The following is a 17,614-nucleotide window of genomic DNA, read 5'->3' as shown; positions in this document are numbered from 1 at the left end:
TACAGGTTTAGTGGTGGAAGAACCCTGAGATATCAGGATAAAGGAAGGCATTCTTTGTTGAGTATTTACTTTGTGCTAACACTGAGTCAGGTGCTGTGGACACAGTAATTACTGTCACTGGCTCTATAAATTACACACCTACCATAAGCCAGGGGCTTATACTGCTATCCTATTTAATATCCACTGCCGCCCCCCATGAGGTAGGGCAGAATTATTTTCATTTAATCAATGAGGAGGCTGAGAATTCAGTCACTGACCTGTGGAGCCCCTCTATACAAGCTCGCCTCCTTGTACTGCTGTAGAAATCGAGGCTCCAGAGTTAAGCGACTGTCGCAAATAAGAGCATCTGGCACGTGGCAAGAGCGGGAGGCAGAGGCAAGCCTCCTGTCCAGGTCTGTGGCCTTTTTATCCACCACGAATTTTCATCCTCTGGGTTGTTCTCACACATGAGCTTTCAGAAAGCTCAGGACAGCTATTTCAGGAGAAATACCCATTTACAGGATTTCCAGGCTGTTGCCAGCTGCTTGGGATCATCTTCTCAACTGATGGCAGCTTGTTTTCCAGTATCAGTTCACACTTCTCCCTCCACCTCCCTTTCAGTTCGGTGGTCAAAGCTGAGCTGCCGGCCTGCTCCTGGGGGACAATGACAGCCAAGGGTGCTGAGAGAGACTGAGGAAAGGGGCAGCTGGGAGGAAGGGAGGGCTGGCAGGAGCCTGGGCCAGCCTGCGGGGCTGAAGGCCAGCGTTCCCCTAGAGGGAAAGGACAGGCTCAGGAGACAGCCTCCTTGTAAACAGTGTGGCCAGCTCTAAAAATACCGCTGCCCCAGACAGGGCACGCTGAGCACCAGTCTCCTCCAGAGCTTCCCCAGGAATCTCTCTGCCCTTTTCCTGAAGGGGCTAGGGAGCGGGAAGAAGGTCGACTTGTGAAGAGTAGGATTTCCTCAGCAAGGAAAGTCTAACAATATTCCCATCCTCTACAAAATAGAAGGACACTCTGTGGATCCCTTCAGCTGCGACGACAACCAAGGAAAGCAAAACCAAACCAAACAGTTCCACCTCCATAAGCCGAGGACTGGGCATAGCCTGGGTCCAAGGACCCGGCCTACATTCACAACCTGAGAACCAGGGAGCCTAGAGAAGATACCTGGGCTTGGGATCTCCAGGTGTTGCATTTATTGGGTGTGTGATCTATGACTCAATCACTTGATGCCTCTGTTTCCACATTTATAAAAGGGGATAATAACAGTGTTTGATTCCCTTGGATGTGGAAAGAATGAAATGAGATCCTCTATATAAGGCTCTTAGCACAGTGCCTGACATATGGTGAACACTTAAAAAATAAAAAGGTTATGATTGTGGTATATGAGCAGACACAACTATTTCCTGAATTGTAGCCTACGACCTAGTTTAAAGGGAAAGTTAGGGGATGGGTAAAATGGTGGTGTGGAGGGTAAGAAGTGGCAGAAAGCATTTGAATCATAGAAAGCACAAATCTGTTTCCTAACAGTTGGGGAAACTGAGGCTCAAGGAGCAGGAAGGGGTTGCCCCAGAGCAGACCTTGTGTGAGCAACTGCCCATAGGTTCAATATAACAAAGCGATGGGGCCAATGGAAAACCTGGTGAATCTGAGGTTGGCCAACTAAGAGTCAGGAGAACAAGGTCTTTCATTATATAACCTGTTAAAAGTTTGGAAAGCCCTCTTCAGGAGGGAGACAGACCTTGGCAGAGCACCACAGGAGGACTTAATCTGTGATGGGAAACACTTTCATAGGCCATTGTTTAAAGATTGAGCCAAACTGAGCTAATTCTTAAATTGGTGGCTGGGGTCTGAAGTGTGAGGTGTCTGTGGCCTGAGCTGTTGAACCCAAGGAACTTGGGGAAGAGGTATGGACAGAAAGAGCCTGGCTCAGCCTAAAGAAAAATCGTCTAACCCTCCACTGTTTAATTCAGCAGAAATGTAGCCATTGGACACTTGAAATGTGGTTATTCCAGATTTCAGGGACTCAGAATATGTGAAATATCTCATTAATAATTTTTATTGATTACACATTGAAATGCTATTTTAGATACAATGGGTTAAGTAGTATATAGTATTAAAATTATTGTTGCCTGTTTCTTTTCACTTTTTTTCCAAATAGCTCCTAGAAAATTGAATCACACATTTGTGGCTCACAGCTTACTTTTGTTGGGCAGCACTGTTCTGACCGCTGTGTCTGGGCAACAAAGGAGCAGGCTGTCTCACCAGGTAATGAGCTTCCCATCCCTGGAGGTGTTCAGTCAAAGCCATTGTTAATGGAATTCTTACAACTGGATGGACAGACTCTATAATCCCTGCAACTCTTATCCAACAGTCATTCCCAGACTGTGTTCTGAAGAACAGTTGTTCTTTGGAATATAAACAGGTATTACAGAAAAAAAGGATAGATGATCAATTTAATATGGGAAATGCTGGCTGAATAAAGTTAGATTTCTTTACTCCCAGACTTCTCAAATCCTCTAGATATGAAAGTATGTTATGTGTCTTCATGAATAGAACACTGTATGAAGCATTCTCCATATTAAATTGATCACAGAACGTTCTCTTCATAGAGCACGACAAGAAAATATTTACTATTAAGTTCATTCCTTGAGAATCGCTGTGCTAGAGTTGTCAGAAAAGCATGAATTCTGCTGCCAGACAGATCGAAGTGCAAATTCTGGCTTTTCCTAGGGGAATGACTTAGGGCACATTACTTCAATTTCATCAACTAAAAAATGAGAGGAAGAACATTCACCTCTTAGTGCAGCTCCGAGGGTTACATTTAAAGAGCATACAGAAAACACCTTGTGTAGTGTGGCTGACCTATGGTTGTGTTCAGTAGATGGTAACTCTATGAGCCCAGAGAGGGACAGTGGCTTTACCAAGGTCACACAGGAAATTAGTGTTTGTGCTGGGGCTTACATCCCGGTCTCTTGGGTCCTTCCAGTTTACCTCATTTCTCTTAACTAAGCAACAGCAAAGAAGAAATCCAGTTCTTCAGGGGAAATAGGAAGCCTGCTCTAGTCTGGTGTGATTTAATAGGTCAAGGTGATTTGAAACAGGAGGCAAATATTTCCTTCTCTCTGTCCCTCTCATCCCCTGAGTCCTAGCCAAAGGAAACCATGTCCAGTCTGCCAGGCTCCCAGGCCTCTCCCCCCCTCCTGCTCGGGTTCCTGTTCCTGCAGGTCTTCAGAGCCCCCAAGCAGACGGGCTGCCCTTATCAGTTGGCTCCAAGCCAGAGGAGGAATCCTCGGGTCACGTGGGGCCCTCTAAAGGAAGGGAGACCTTAGAAATAAACAACCCAGCCGGTGGAAGGGGGAACAATCCTTGACATTTCAGTGACTGGGCCAGGATTAAAGGACACCAGGCGTGGCTCTCATTGGCCATTGCTGTGAGGAATCGCAAATCCATGCAGCTTCCCCTGGATGACATGTCTGCCTTTAAATAGCCCTGGGAGCTGGGGCATTCCCAGTGGGCTGCTGACTTGATCCAGGCCTAATCCCTTGCCCAGGACTGACCTTTCACAGTTTACAGAGCACTTTATCTCTGGACTCAGTGGAGTCTCAGAGTCTTCTCCTGAGAGCAGGGAGGTTTAACAACACCCAATTTACAGACCAGGAAACTGAGGCTGTGAGGGTAAGTGACCCACTCCAGGCTAGAAGTGGTGGAGTTCCGACCAAGACCCACAGAGATTCTGATGCCAAATCCCACATTCTGCTCACCACACCACAATTAGCTCCACTGAGGGTCTTCCTTTGTGTCTAGCACCGAACCCCACGCTGCCAATCCTGCCCTGAGGAAGTTCACACTCCAGTGAAGAGTGAAGAGAGTCAAACTGTGCTGAATGAAAGAAGTGAGTCAAAAAGAAGACCAAATGGCAGAATTCCATTATTTCAATTCTAGAAAATGCAGGCTCAGCCACAGTGGCAGACCAGTGTTGGTTTGGGGAGGAGGGATAGGAAGAAGGAAATTTGGGTGCTAGATACTTTCACTATCTTTTTTTAAAATTATTGATAGAACTTAACATACAAACACACAAACGTTCTTAACATACAAACATTCCATACATAGTGTACAATCATTTGCTCACAATATCATGACATAGTTGTGTATTCATTACCATGATCATCTTTTTGAACATTTGTATCACTCCAGAAAAAGAAATAAAAAAAAAAAACTCACACATAACATACCGCTTATCCCTCCCTCTTTTTGACTACTAGTATTTCCATTTACCCAATTTATTTTAACCTTTGTTCCCCCATTATTTGTTTATTTTTACTTTCACTATCTTCATGGTAGTGATGGTTTCACGGGTATGTACACATGTCAAAACTTATCAAATTGCATACTTTAAATATGTGCAGTTTATTGCAAATCAACTATATAGCTCAATAAAACTACCTTTAAAAAAGATAAGGGGAAAAAAAAGAATCAAGGAAGTTGATGGACATATAATTAAATAACTCTGGGAGAAATCTTTAAAAAGGAGATACAAAGTACCATGGCACATAGAAAAGACAGAGCTTTTTTCCCCAACGGGAGAAATCAAGGAAGAGTTCTTAGAACTGGAGTTTGACATGGCTTAAGGTATGGATAGTTAGGCATTGCATTAAGAAAGATGAAGGTGGAAGATGTAGTAGAATTTGTTTGGGGAACAGAGAGTAAAGTATTTTCTTCCTCTTTCTTCCCAATCTGGGGAGGCCTGTGGTTAAAATGAACAGCTGCAATCCTCTTTTCTTTAGAAATTCAGACACACACCCTACTTGGCAGGCTATTGGTTTTGCTAAGATTCCTGCTCTCCTCCCTCCTGCATTGCGCAGCCCATCCCTTTGGGTCCAGCTGAGCTCCTGACCTCTGGGATTTCCTGTCTGCTCATCCACAGAAACGAAATACCATATACCTGCTAGGTGAGGCACTGGCAATCCTAACTCCGAAAGCCCTGGGTACCTGATTTCAGATTCTTCCAAATGCCATAGTAAGAAGGCAGCTGTGGGATGGGGTGGGGACTTGTGTGGGGGTGTGATGACATTCTGGATCCGAAATGAACACATCTTCTTGCTCTTTCCTCCTCCATGCACTTTGGCTTAGTAACAGAAATGTGATCACCGGAGAATTTTGAATAACGAGTTTATTAGAATATATTGTGATAAAATAGTAAGAAATTCAAGAATCGTTACAATGTCATACATTGATGAATTGGCCGATTTGCACCCAAAACTCTTCCAATCAGTGTTGTTATAGTTTGCAAAATATTAATTTGGGTTTAAATGATCCTCTTATCATGCCTTTAATTAAGGGACTATTGCAATGATGTTTTCAAAACATGAAATTGTGGATCATCTCTTACTTTTGAATTTCTTTGGCATGCTTGTTTATTTCAAACTGCCCCCTTTCAGATGTTTCCCTATTAATTAAATAAACCACTCAGCTACATTCCCTACGTCTAATTCAGCCCTCAAATGTAAGCTCAGTTCTGGAGTTGGGTTTCCAACCTTGGCTTAACGGACATTAGTCACTTGGAGCAAAATGTGGCGTTTGAACAGCTGTCTCAGGCTTTCAGAGCCTGCAGGTTTGGAGAAAGGCAGGGGGCCAGGAGGGTGGTGGAGAGGATGGGGGAAGGAACCAATGTTTAGTCACTAAATACCAAACTTCGTGCCAGGTACTAGGGACTTTAAAGAGAATTCTTTTAATCCTCTGAACAGTCCATAATGGCAATATGGTATTTTTTGGTTTAAGATCTGTCTTCTTTAGGCACAGCAAGGTCAAGAACTTGCCAAAGGTTACACAGCTCAAATGTGGTGGAGCTGGCATTTGAACCCAGGCAGTCTGACTCTAGAAATTTACTCTTGCACAATAGTTTATATGTACCTTGTTTAACTCTCCCAATCCCAAGATACAGATACCAAGATACAGGTCTGTTTTCCAGATGAGAAACCAGAAACTCAGAAGAGTACTTTTCGCAACATAGACAAAGCAGACCTTGAATTTGAATTCAGGTTTTTTTGAAAACAGGATACACCTTTAACCACATATCTCCCTTTCCAATCAGTTTTAGCTGTCTGATTCTGGGCGAACTACTTTACCCATCCATTTACATCTATTCATCCATTCATTAATTCAACAGATAATCATTAAGGGCTTACTCTGTTCCAGGGAGTGTCTTGTCCCTAGATATAAAAAGATTCATGACATCTTGTCTCTGCTCTTCAAGAACTCATAGTCCAGTGGGGAAGGCAGATACTTAAAAAAAAAAGATTGCAATGAGGTACTATAGGATTATATACATAGAGGAAAACCATCAGGTACTGATTGGTGAAGTAAAGCAAGGAAGACTTTAGAAAGGAGAAATATTGGATTGATAACTAGGTGCTCCCCAAGTAGACCAAGGGAGCAGGGTACCCCTAACAGATAGAGCAAAAAGGGGGAAAAAAAAAAGTAACACAGTAGCAACTCAGATATTGAGTACTTACCCACTTGCCAGATACTGTTGCTTTCAGTAGTCTAATTTCCACAATAACTCTGTAAGGTAGGAACTATTACTCAAACAACATTAGAAAAGTGGAAATACTAGCACAGAGAGGTCAAGTAACTTGCCCGTGACCACACAGCTTGTCAGGAGTAGAGTCAGAATCCGATCCTGGGTGGACTGGCCTCAGAGCGTACACTCTTAGTTCTGAGTGTTTGAAAACACCTGCCATTAGTGCTTTATAGACATGGCAGGCAATAAGATTGGCCACACAGACAGAGATCAAGTCCAAAAAGGGCCTCCTGTGTGCCAGCTTTAGGCTGCTGGCTTCATGAGGCCTTAGATGTTCTTGATCTAAGGACCCTTGACTTCTTAAGATCAAAAAAAGTAATAATCCTGGTGTGTGTGCTTGTGTGTGTGTACACGCACTGTTGTGTTGAGGAGGGACAGCGTACCTTTCTCTAGAATGAGGCCATGTCGGGAATGATGCATCAACTTTGCTTTTGACTGAAACTGTATCTGCTCACTGTGGGAATGTTTCATGTCATATGCTCAGCAGGAGTCTCTCGGCTTAAATGTCAGTGTTTGAATCCTTCTTCATCCTCCGTATGCCCCTACCAGACTGGGAAATCCATGAGGAGAGAGCTCTGGTTCCCGTTCTCCTCCGCTACCCTCAGGACCCAGCACAGCGCCTGGCACACAGTGGCTACTCCACAAGGACTTTTTGGATGCATGCATATTTAATGTGTTGAATGAACTCTGAGTCTTTAGTTAATTTATTTAAAGAGTAAGTACATTAATGGTGACTTAACATAAGTATAGCTTAGTCAACAAAATATTTCACATTGTGCGGTCAGTGGGGCAAGGGGAAATGAAAGAAAGTTCTTTGAAGATGAAGAATATATGGTTATTGGGCTAGCTCCCATACTTTTAAAAAGGCCACCTATTTTGATTCAGTGGGTCTGAAGCGGCGCCCAGGAAGTTTTTAAATAAGTGTCTCAATGTTCCTGAAGTAACCAGATCAGCACTGGAGCAAGGCAAGGTTGGGTTCCTTCCTGCTTTTTTTTTCTGTCATCTCATCCAGCCTGTGCTTACCCCCCTTCAGTGGGGGGGGACTCACTGTATCCCAAGGCAGGCTGCCCAACCCATCCTAACAATAACAACAGCACTGTCAATAATAATAATGATGCCGATAGAGCGAGTGACCATTTATTGGACACGTCTTATATGAACCTAATTATTTAATCTAAAGGCCAGGCATTATTTCTCCCCACTTTACAGTTAAAAACAGCGAGACTCAGAGGTCTGGTGGTTTACACAAAGCCTCAGAGCTAGTGAGGGCAGAGCCCGCGTCTTCCAGCCACCCGGGGCTTCTCCGCCCACGTGTCTCCCCAGGGCTCCCCCAGCGGGCTCCGCGGAGGCGGCGGCGGCGGCGGCGGGGAGCGGGTGCGGGTGACTCCCGCAGGAGGAGGGCGGAGGGGAGCGGGGCTGCCACGTCAGCAGCGCCCTGCCCAGGCTCCGCGCTCCGCCCAGCCTTCGCCGTCCTCCCCATAGAAGGTAAACCCGGGGCAGGATCCCATGAGGGCTGGTCAGGGCCTGACGTCCTGCTGGTTTCAGTTTCTGAAGAACCCGGCCCTGCACAAACACGGGCAGGGAGGAGGGTTCTGGAAGCCTTCCCAACAGATAGCGCATTAACTCCCTGCTGCCTGGGAACCACCCACGGTGGGAACGGGCCTGGGATCCAAGCCCAGCGTCCTCCCTGGCAGTCCTAGAGTCTCCGGAGGCGGGGCGGACGGGGCGAACTTCTTCCCTGAACAGAAGAGACGTGAGAGCCCCGAGAGGGCACCGACGGATCCGCGGGATTTATGGGGCCGCTCGGGGTTCCAGCTCAAGGCAGGCTTTCTCCAGGACATGTAAGCTCAGGGCAAGAGGCGTGAGTGGGGCCACCCCCCCAGCCCCACCCTCCAAATATGGACCAATCTTCCCGCCTCAGCAAGGCCCTTCCCTCCCTCACTTGGGCGTTGTGTTCCAACATGTTAGCAAACCTCTTACAATGCTTGTTTTCTTTCTGAGAAAGAGGCTGAGCGGCATTGCCAAGACCAACGTGAACTCCAAACACAGGGCAGTCTCTGTCTGATGTATATTTTTTTAAATTTTTAACAGACAGACCTGAGTCTGAATACTGTCCTGCCACTTCCTAGCCGGGTGGCCTTTGTGCAAGTTTCTTAATCTCTCTGAGCCTCATTATCCTCATCTATAAAATGGGGATAATGATGTCTATCTTTAAGATATGTTTAGGGATTAGATGAGATAAATATAGATTATACATATTAAGCATTTAGTGTCCTCAGTCAATGGCAATTAACATTATTATTAATTATATTGCCATTACGAATGACTAATAATGACACTCGGGATTATTACTAATGCTTCTGTGGGCATAAGTGTTAAAAACTATGCTATATTAAAATTTTTTTACTGAGGGAAATAGTTTTATGAGAAGTAACTAAAGAAAGAGGAGTAATGCTGAATCTGAAACAGTATGCATATTATCTTATTTAATATTCAATCATCCCTACAAGGGAGGGTTTACCATCCCCATTCTACAGCTGAGGAAATTGAGCCTCCTGGAGGTTAAATTACTTGCCCAGGTCACACACCTGAGTTAGTGCCTGGTGTCCTGGTCTCCCTTTCTCTGGGGCTTCTTCATTGTGCTACTTTAAATCCCAGCCACTTCACACCTACCTGCCTCAGAATATTGGCTTCTGTCTGCAGGGAACAGCCCTTAAGGAGTCAGCTTTGAAAACCACAGAGATATCACCTCCTCCAGGCAGCCTTCCAGATACTCTTCTCCATCCCACTGCAGAACTAACTTCTTCCCTTGTTCTCCTTTTGAAATCTTTACAGATTCCATTCCTGGTGCCCGTAGCACTTGATTACACAGAGTCGTGTGTGGTGTCTCTCCTCTCAGAGGTGTGCCTCTCTGAGGCAGACACTACATATTTTTCTCACTTTTGGAGACAATGTGGTTTTGTGGCTAAGCAGGCTTAGAGGCCCTGCCAGCTGGGCTCAAAGCTTTACTATCTACTGACTGAGACCTGGATAAGTGACTTAGCTTCTCTCTATCTCATTTCCCTTATCCATAAAATGGAGGTTAACAATACTAGCACTTCGTGAGGTTGCCATGAGGATTAAATAAGTTAATATTTATGTAAAGAGTTTTGAACCTTTAAGTGATAGATGCTCATTCAATAAATGAAGAAAGGATCACTAAGGTTCTGAATTTTGCTTTTTAACAGAAAATTGAATGAAAAAAAGCATGTTGCAGAGTTAAGAGTATGGAGTAGAAGTCAGGACCTGGGTGTCCATCCCGGATCTGTCCCTAATTTACTATGTGAACTTGGACCTGTCCCTTCCTCTCTCTGAACTTACTTCCCCTACAGCAAAATGAGAAGTCTGATTCACACTTCTAGAAGATCTTCAAGGGATAATATTCAAGGGTATGAATGATCAGTTCTCTGGTTCAAGACTTTGAATTGTGTAACGTTTCCAATTAGGGGTCACACTCAAAAATAAATGACCAGCTCACTATTGGAAGCTCAAACCTCATCCAGTGGCTACCATGATAATCCACCAGCTTTTACTGTGCATGTACTAGCACAGTGCTGGGCCAAGTGGCATCATTATCTTGTTTATTCTTCATGAGAACGCTATAAAGAAGGTACTATTAAGATGCCCATTCTATGGGTGAGGATACAGACGCTTAGAGATTAAAGAGTTTGTAAGGAGTGAGGCAGGGTGTAGGACCCTTGTTTATCAGACTCCAACTCCCTATCACATGCAATGATTTTCTCTAGAGTATCGTTGTTCAGATACCTCTGGGGACAAGGGAGGGAACTTATTGTCTTTCAGGCCAGTCCATTATTTAACATCCTGAACAGCTGAAAAGGGTAAACTTGCATTTTCACATTAGCTTCATGACTTTGAACTTGGGCAGATTGAGGCAGGAGATGGGGGAGGGAAGATGATTCCTCAAGGGAAGGTCATCAGGAGCAGCTTACGACAGGGTGGTTTGAAGGGAGAAGCCTCTGCTGTCACTTCTCTGGGCCTGACCCTTGGTCCCTCGCCTACAGAGCCTTACGTGGGAATAGAACTAGGGCTACTAAGAGACTCCAGCACAGCCTTACTTAGGGCTAGACTGAAGTTTGTTTCATAATCACACGTCAATTGAGACGCATTCCCCTGGTGGTGGTTTCTGGGGTGCGATGGAAGCAGGGAAAACATTAACAAAACATTCACAGCAAATCAGGATTGCAAAACTGAAGAGAGAAATTTGCTCTAACATGTACTCAGTTTGCCTAGTTCTGTTTTGTGGGGTTTGCCTTTTTTTTCAAAAAAACCAAATATCTTACTTGAATAAGGTTAATCATTCCCAGTAGGATAAAGTCCAAACTCCTGGGGTGGCATTCAGTGCCCTTCACAATCTAGTCCCAACCTGTGGCCTAACTCCCACCACATTCCCAACCTGCACAGTTTCTTGACTACGCCAAGCTTGCTCCTGCCTCGGTGCCTTTGCACATGCTATTCCTTTTGCCCCATGGCATGCCACTACAGATGTCACTTCTAGATGGCACCAATACCATATTAAAGCTCCTCTCCCATTCTCAAGATTTTCAAATAGTCCCTGCAAGGAAAGAATCTTTGGTGCTCCTTTGGAATTATAAATGAAGCCTCCCCCTTCCCCCGACCCCACCAAACCAAGGACCATCAGGAAGAAAAATTGAGAGTTGGGATATTGAACCAAAATTCATAAAGAGGAATATAAACATGGTTGTGAAAGTCTTTTAGACTAAATGAAGGCTAATACAAAAGTGAGTTCCTTAGTTTGAGCTGTTTGTTTGATGATGTGCTAAGAGTTCAACCAGAGTACTGAAAGGCGTTGTTAAGGAGAACATCTACAATTTGTTCAGGAAGTTACCCAGGGTGGGGAAGCCTACCTGGGGCATTTTTAACATACCGTTTTCATCAGGTTTCATGTGTATGGAATGAGATTTGGGATGCTGTTCTTCACAATAACAAGTGCTAGCATGAAGTAAGGTGACCATGTGATCTGGTGTGCCCAGGAAGTTCTGGTATATACCTGTTGTCCTGGTGTAATTAATAACAGGTACCCCTTTCTTTCTCAAGTACCCCTGGTTGGAAGATAAATTATGTGATCACTCTAGCACTAGGTAACCAAACAAGCAGGCGGTTGCTTTTCTAAAGCTTTGCCATCTGGTGCACTCCAAACCACTTTTCAGGACCCAAGCTTTGTCACCTTCTCTGTGGCAGTTTCTCCGGCAGAATTAACAGCTCCTCTTATGCATTAACTTAGCACTCAGTACTTATATCCATTCTCTCACAGAGCCTCTTTGTTTTTTTTCTTCCATAAGGCACTGGGTCTCTTCACTGAGGACTTTGTGTCATCTGCCTTCTCACACGGGTCCTGGACACATTAGGCTTTTAGCAAGAGATTGTGGCATGATTTATTTAGGAAAAAAATTTTCCTCAAGAGTTTTTCTTTTGCTTTATTTTACTTTCAAACATCAAAAGAATAAAAAGGCCTCAAAATAATTTGCTAAATTTCTATACCTGAAAAGTGGAAATAAAAATACCTTCAAAAAGAAAGTCAAGAAAAGTTTAGGAAAATGATGAGAAGTGCCCAAGCGTATTTTGTTGCTGTTGTGAAGTGATAACATCTTTAATTTCTTTAAATTCAAATTTTAACAGTAAGTTTGCACTAAAAAGAATCATGGACTTTTTTCCTTGTACTCTTCTGTATTCTTCAGATTTTCTTTAATAAGTATGACTTTTTGTTGTTGTTGCTTTTAAATTGTATTCTTTTGTTTTCATTTTATTTTGGGGGGTTACATATTACTTTTAACTAAAAGTTTTTTATTCGAAATGTATGCAAATACTGAAACAAAAAAGTAAAATTTAAATTTAAAGCATTTTTTAAATGCTCAGAGAGATCATTTAGATAAACGCTTTTATTTTATATTCCAATTGTGTTGGGGAGGAGGGAAAAGGAAGAGGGGAAAAAAACCCAAGGAAACTAACAGGGCCCCAAAGAATTGAAGTGATCTGATGCAGACAACAAAGTCCATATTTGAATTTAACTTTCTGAATTTACATCCCTTGATACTTCTACAACACTCCCTTAATTCTTTTGGGCAAGGAATTTGAGCAGGGATACTCTTAGTTTGTTATACTTGCTTTAGTTAGACTGTGAGCATCGTGCATCAACTAGGTTTATTTGAATGAAGCATAGGTAAAGAAGATAGAATTAAAAATATGTATAGCCCCAAATTCAAAGGAATCAAGGAAAAAACTGTTCATTGATAATGAATGGTTTGTATCATGGATCTTGGAGTTGAACAAGCTGGGATTTGGATCCTGATTCTCCTTTTGGTCAGCTAACTTAACCCCTTTGAGGCTTAGTTTCCTCATCTTTAAAATGGGGATTATTATTTCATTTGTAGAATTTGATGAGCATTAAATGAAAAAGCAAATGTAAGGCACACATCAGGTTCTGGAAATACTAAACATTCAATGAATTATAGCCATTATTATGATGATTCTTATTACTACTCTACTACCCAGGTTTGAATTGAAGGCTAGAGTATCAATTTCATATATGAACTGTGCAGACAATTATTTCTACCTTTATACTTGGGTGCCTGTTCCACAAGCAACTTGACCTAAAAAACCTGTCCTCCAAGGAGGCGGTAATTGAAATCGGGACCATATGTAGAAAAGCCTGCGTCACTGGTGCCCTGTCACCAGGCATTTTCCTGTGTTCCTAGATTCCTTGATATCACTTCTTTTTTTTTTTGGCTTGGGCTTTGCAAAACTTCCTGGTGGGTAGTTTTAGTCATCCTTCCTAGCAGCTTGCAAGAGTATGTTATGAAGCTGGAGATCATAAAAAATGGCCTGATGTGTCAGAAAAGAAAAAGAAGGAAAATGACACTTTTTCATTTACTTGAATTATTGGTTACTGGTTCTTCCTTATTTAACATTTCATGGTGATTTTCTTTTTTTAACCTGCACAGATCTCTATTGACCATTGAAAGGAAAAGCAACTGTGATACCCTGGCAACTCCAAAGACATCTATTCATTCAAGAAGCTACCTATTCATTTGAAATACATTTATTTGCATAAATACATGCATACTCTGTTTATTTCTATTACTGGCTGCATCATGTACTCTGCTAGGCATAAACAGACAGGCTCCATAAGCTGTTTATGGAATATGAACTTAGACAGACTGGGTTTAAATCTCAACTTCTTCAGATTTTATAGATTTGATCTTAGGCAGGTTAGGTATTTATCCTTTCAAACCAACTCAAATCAAATTTCTTATCTAAGCCATGGCTTCACCACTGTATTTTTGTCCCAATTCAGAATGGTTTTATTTTCCTTACTAAGCTTCTCCAATGTCCAATCAGTCACCCAATGATACATGGCCTAACTCTTAAATATCTCTTGAATATATCATCACCTTCATCCTCAACTCATTCAACAGATAATCATCGAGAGCCTGCTTTGTTCCAGGCCCTCTGTTGGGTACCTGGGATACCTGTCCCCAAGGAGCTCCCTAACAGCTCAGGCACACCCATAAACACACAGTTCCCCTACAGAAGATGAGTGGAATCATAGTAAAAGCCCGCTTTTATTGTCTTAATCACTACCAGACTGTTCTCAGTGCTTTGCATGCATTAAATCATTTCATCATCACAATAACCTTGGAAGATTGATAGTATGATTATCCTCACTTTACAGATGAAGAAACTGAGGCACAGAGCAAGTAAGCAACTTATCCGAGGTCACACAGCTATCTAGCAGTTGAGGCAAGATGCAAACATGGGTTGCAAGGCTTAAAAGCCGCTGCTGTCAACCAGTACTGAATTCTGCCTCTGCAGCAAAGACATGGGGACAAGTTTCTGGGGTACCAGAGGAAGACCTTCTGAATGGATTGAAGGCCCTTCTTTGAGCTGCCATCAAAGCCAAACCTTAAAGTGTGAGTAGCAGTCAGCCAGAGCAATCCTCACCATTCCTACTGCCTCCAGTCCGGCGTGGACCCTCACCTGGACCAATGTCTTCACTGATCCCACTCCCCGTTAGTACATCCTTCCCATAATCCAAATGGATCCTATCATTACTCTTCTGTTTAAAGTTTTAGACTGTCTTTCAGTCCTCTGCTGGATGAAGTCTAAATTCCTTGGCCTGACCGTAATTGTCTCAGCCTCATTCTCTGCCCCACCGTGCACCCCCTCACACCCCTCCCCCATATCAGTCACACCAAATGACTTGTAGTCCTCTGAATGCAACTATGCTCACTTCTGCCTCTGCCTAGGTCAGATCGTACTCTCTCAGTAGCTATGGATCCTTCCACACTTTGCTCCTTTCTGAGACACCGTCCTTGGTTCCACAGGCAAAGTAAAGTACTGTTAACAGTACACCCTCACCCAGAAAAAAATTTATTTTAGCAATTTCCCCACTGCATTGGAACACTTGGCTTTTTGATGGGGATTTTGTTTTCTCTGATAGTATTTTCCAGCTTCAAACAATATCTGGCACCCACTGAACTGTTACAGTGAATGAGTGAAGAAAGGAATGACTATGGAAACAAGGACCAGCTTTTATATCTTTAGTCTGTTGAAGCTCATAGCATAATGCTGAGGATATGGGATACCCAGTTAAATAGTCATTCTCCTCTTACACATCTATGGACTACAATCATTTTTCCTACACAGCTATAAAAGGGTGAATGCTATCCATGGAGTCAATATCGTATCATGAGAAAAGCCCAGGACAAGTGGGATTATTGTCCAGGTACTTATCCCAACCAGCTGTGTGAATTTGAGCAAGATATTAACTTCTCTGAGCTCCGATTTCCTCAGCTATGATACTATTGTGATAAGTCCAGGAGGGCACGGAGACTGGAGCACTTTGTAAGCTGTAAATTGATGAGTGAGCCCAAGGTGTCAATGGCATGATTTTTCCAGCTACTACCAAACTGTCAGTCTAAGTGTTTGCCCTGTGCTACTACAGGCTACAGGCCAGGGCTTTCCCACCCTGTCTCCTCTTCTTGGCCCGAGTCCAGGAAGATTTCCATCTGTACCTCGTCTGCAAGCCAGACTCTGAGCCATGCATTTGGAAAAACAGGCAAGTTGTACTTGTCCAGGTGTATCCTGTCTATATACTGGGCTGTAAGGCCAAGTTTGTTCTCGGAATAAAGCAAGTGCACACACGTGCATGTGCGCGTTTGTATGTGTGAGTGTGTACTTTCATTAGTGGTGCAGTGTTCAGGATAATAAAAACATCTGTGGAGTTGTGGTGGGAGCTCTGAATTTGACATCAGAATATCTGGCTCTCAATTTCACCTCGGCCACTCATGAGCTGGGTGACCTTGATTATATTCTTAATCTCTTACAGTCTCCCTTCTTTATCTCTAAAGTGAGGACCACGTCAGTATGTTTACAAGCATACAGACTAAGAATGATACTATCATTGATTAAATTGGGATTGTTAAGGGTGTGAGGAAGAAGACAAGCACACTAATTGTGTCATTGCTTACAGTAATGAACTAACAGATATCGTTCCAAACAAGTAGAGAGAACTCAGGCTGTTATACACAGGTATCATTAAAATGGCTAAGGTTAGGACAGAAACATAAACCGTTCTAAGTAGCAAATAAACTACACAGAAAAGCAACAATGCAAAGTAAACAGTTTATACAGGGAAAGACTTTAAACAAACACATGAATGAATGAATGAATGAATGGATTAACTTCTGTTTCCAACCAAGATGGATAAGAGGGACTGGATTTACTCTCCCACCTGGAACAACTTAAAAGACAATATAAAATATTTGCAATAATGATTTTCAAGACCCTGACCCCAGGCAAGGAAGGATAGCCATCCCTGAGGGACAAGAGACAGATGAGGTGAATGAGCCCTGTCTTGGCGCTTTTCTGCCTTGGGAGTTTCCAGGCTGTGCCCAGGGAAGCAAGTGAGGGGAAGCCTGGCAGACACCCTGAGTGAAAGAAATGAAGTGAAGAGCCCACAGAGAAGGCAGACAGAATTCAGAAGCCAGCATACCAGACAGGATTGAGCTGCTCAGAGACACAACTCTGAAGAGGGCTCTGATCAGCGCATATGCAATGGTGATGGGGGAAAATACTCCCAAAAAAGATGAGAGGAAAAATAGTCAGCATTCCCACACTTGTATGTAACCCATGGGTCAAAAAGGAATTCAGAGGGAAATTATAAAGAATTTTTAACTGAATGAAAAGAAATACTCTATATTAAGATATGTGGAATGTTGCCTTTTTCTCCTGCAGCCGTTGTATTGCCCGGAGGCAAAGGCTCGGGTGGGGCTCGAGACTTGGCTCCACCGGTACCGCACCGCCTTGGCCGAGGAAGGCATGGTCTTAGGAGGTGCGATGGACGTTGACACAGCTTTGTAGGAGGAGGTGAAGACTGTGCTCTCATCCATGACCGCCTTCCAGGTGTAATTCGCGAAGGTGCCAAAGCCTCAGATGAGCGCCAAACCCCTTTGTGTGCTTGCATCCAACTGTGTCGAACTTATGTATGTAAAGTTGGTGGAGACCCTTTACGCTGAGCATCAAGTCAACCTCATTAAGGTTGACGCCCCAAGCAAGAAGCTAGGGGAATGGGTAGGCTTCTGTAAAATCGACGAAGAGGGAAACCCTGTGAAGTGGCTGACTGCAGTTGTCTCGTTGTTAAGGGCTATGGAAAAGAATCTCAGGCCAAAGATGCCATCGAAGAATATTTCAAATGCAAGAAATGAACAAATAAAAAACTTGGCTCACAAAAAAAAAAAAAAAAAAGATTGTGGGATGCTATTAAAGCAGTACTTATGGGAAAAATTATAGCACCAAATGCCTATAAAGAAAAGATCTCAAACAGTGACCACAGTTTCCACATAAGAAACTAGGAACAGAAGAGCAAATGAAACTGAAATGAACAGAAGAGAGGAAACGATGAAGACCAATAATTATTGGAGTAGAAAACAGAAAAACAACTGAGAAAATCAAGAAACCTATAGTTGGACTGACTCA

The 17,614-nt window shown here is 43.2% G+C and overlaps 1 long non-coding RNA gene and 1 pseudogene across 3 annotated transcripts in view; both read left to right on the top strand.

Moving 5' to 3' along the window:
• The window catches only part of LOC143674157 (uncharacterized), a 68,428-nt gene extending 54,739 nt beyond the window's left edge, over positions 1–13,689 (top strand). For 2 of the 3 annotated variants that reach the window (XR_013170937.1, XR_013170911.1), the window contains one exon: positions 13,579–13,689. This is a non-coding gene — a long non-coding RNA (uncharacterized LOC143674157). Of the gene's footprint in view, positions 1–2,137; positions 2,245–13,578 lie in introns of all 3 variants that reach the window. The other variant, XR_013170933.1, reaches the window with a different exon arrangement.
• A 1,988-nt stretch (positions 13,690–15,677) lies between these two features.
• Positions 15,678–17,343, top strand: LOC143657785 (small ribosomal subunit protein eS12 pseudogene; annotated as a pseudogene).
• The last annotated feature ends 271 nt before the right edge of the window (positions 17,344–17,614 follow it).

Source organism: Tamandua tetradactyla, chromosome 2 (genome assembly GCF_023851605.1).
Source record: "Tamandua tetradactyla isolate mTamTet1 chromosome 2, mTamTet1.pri, whole genome shotgun sequence".
Classification (NCBI taxonomy): domain Eukaryota; kingdom Metazoa; phylum Chordata; class Mammalia; order Pilosa; family Myrmecophagidae; genus Tamandua; species Tamandua tetradactyla.
This window is presented reverse-complemented; position numbering and strand designations above follow the sequence as displayed.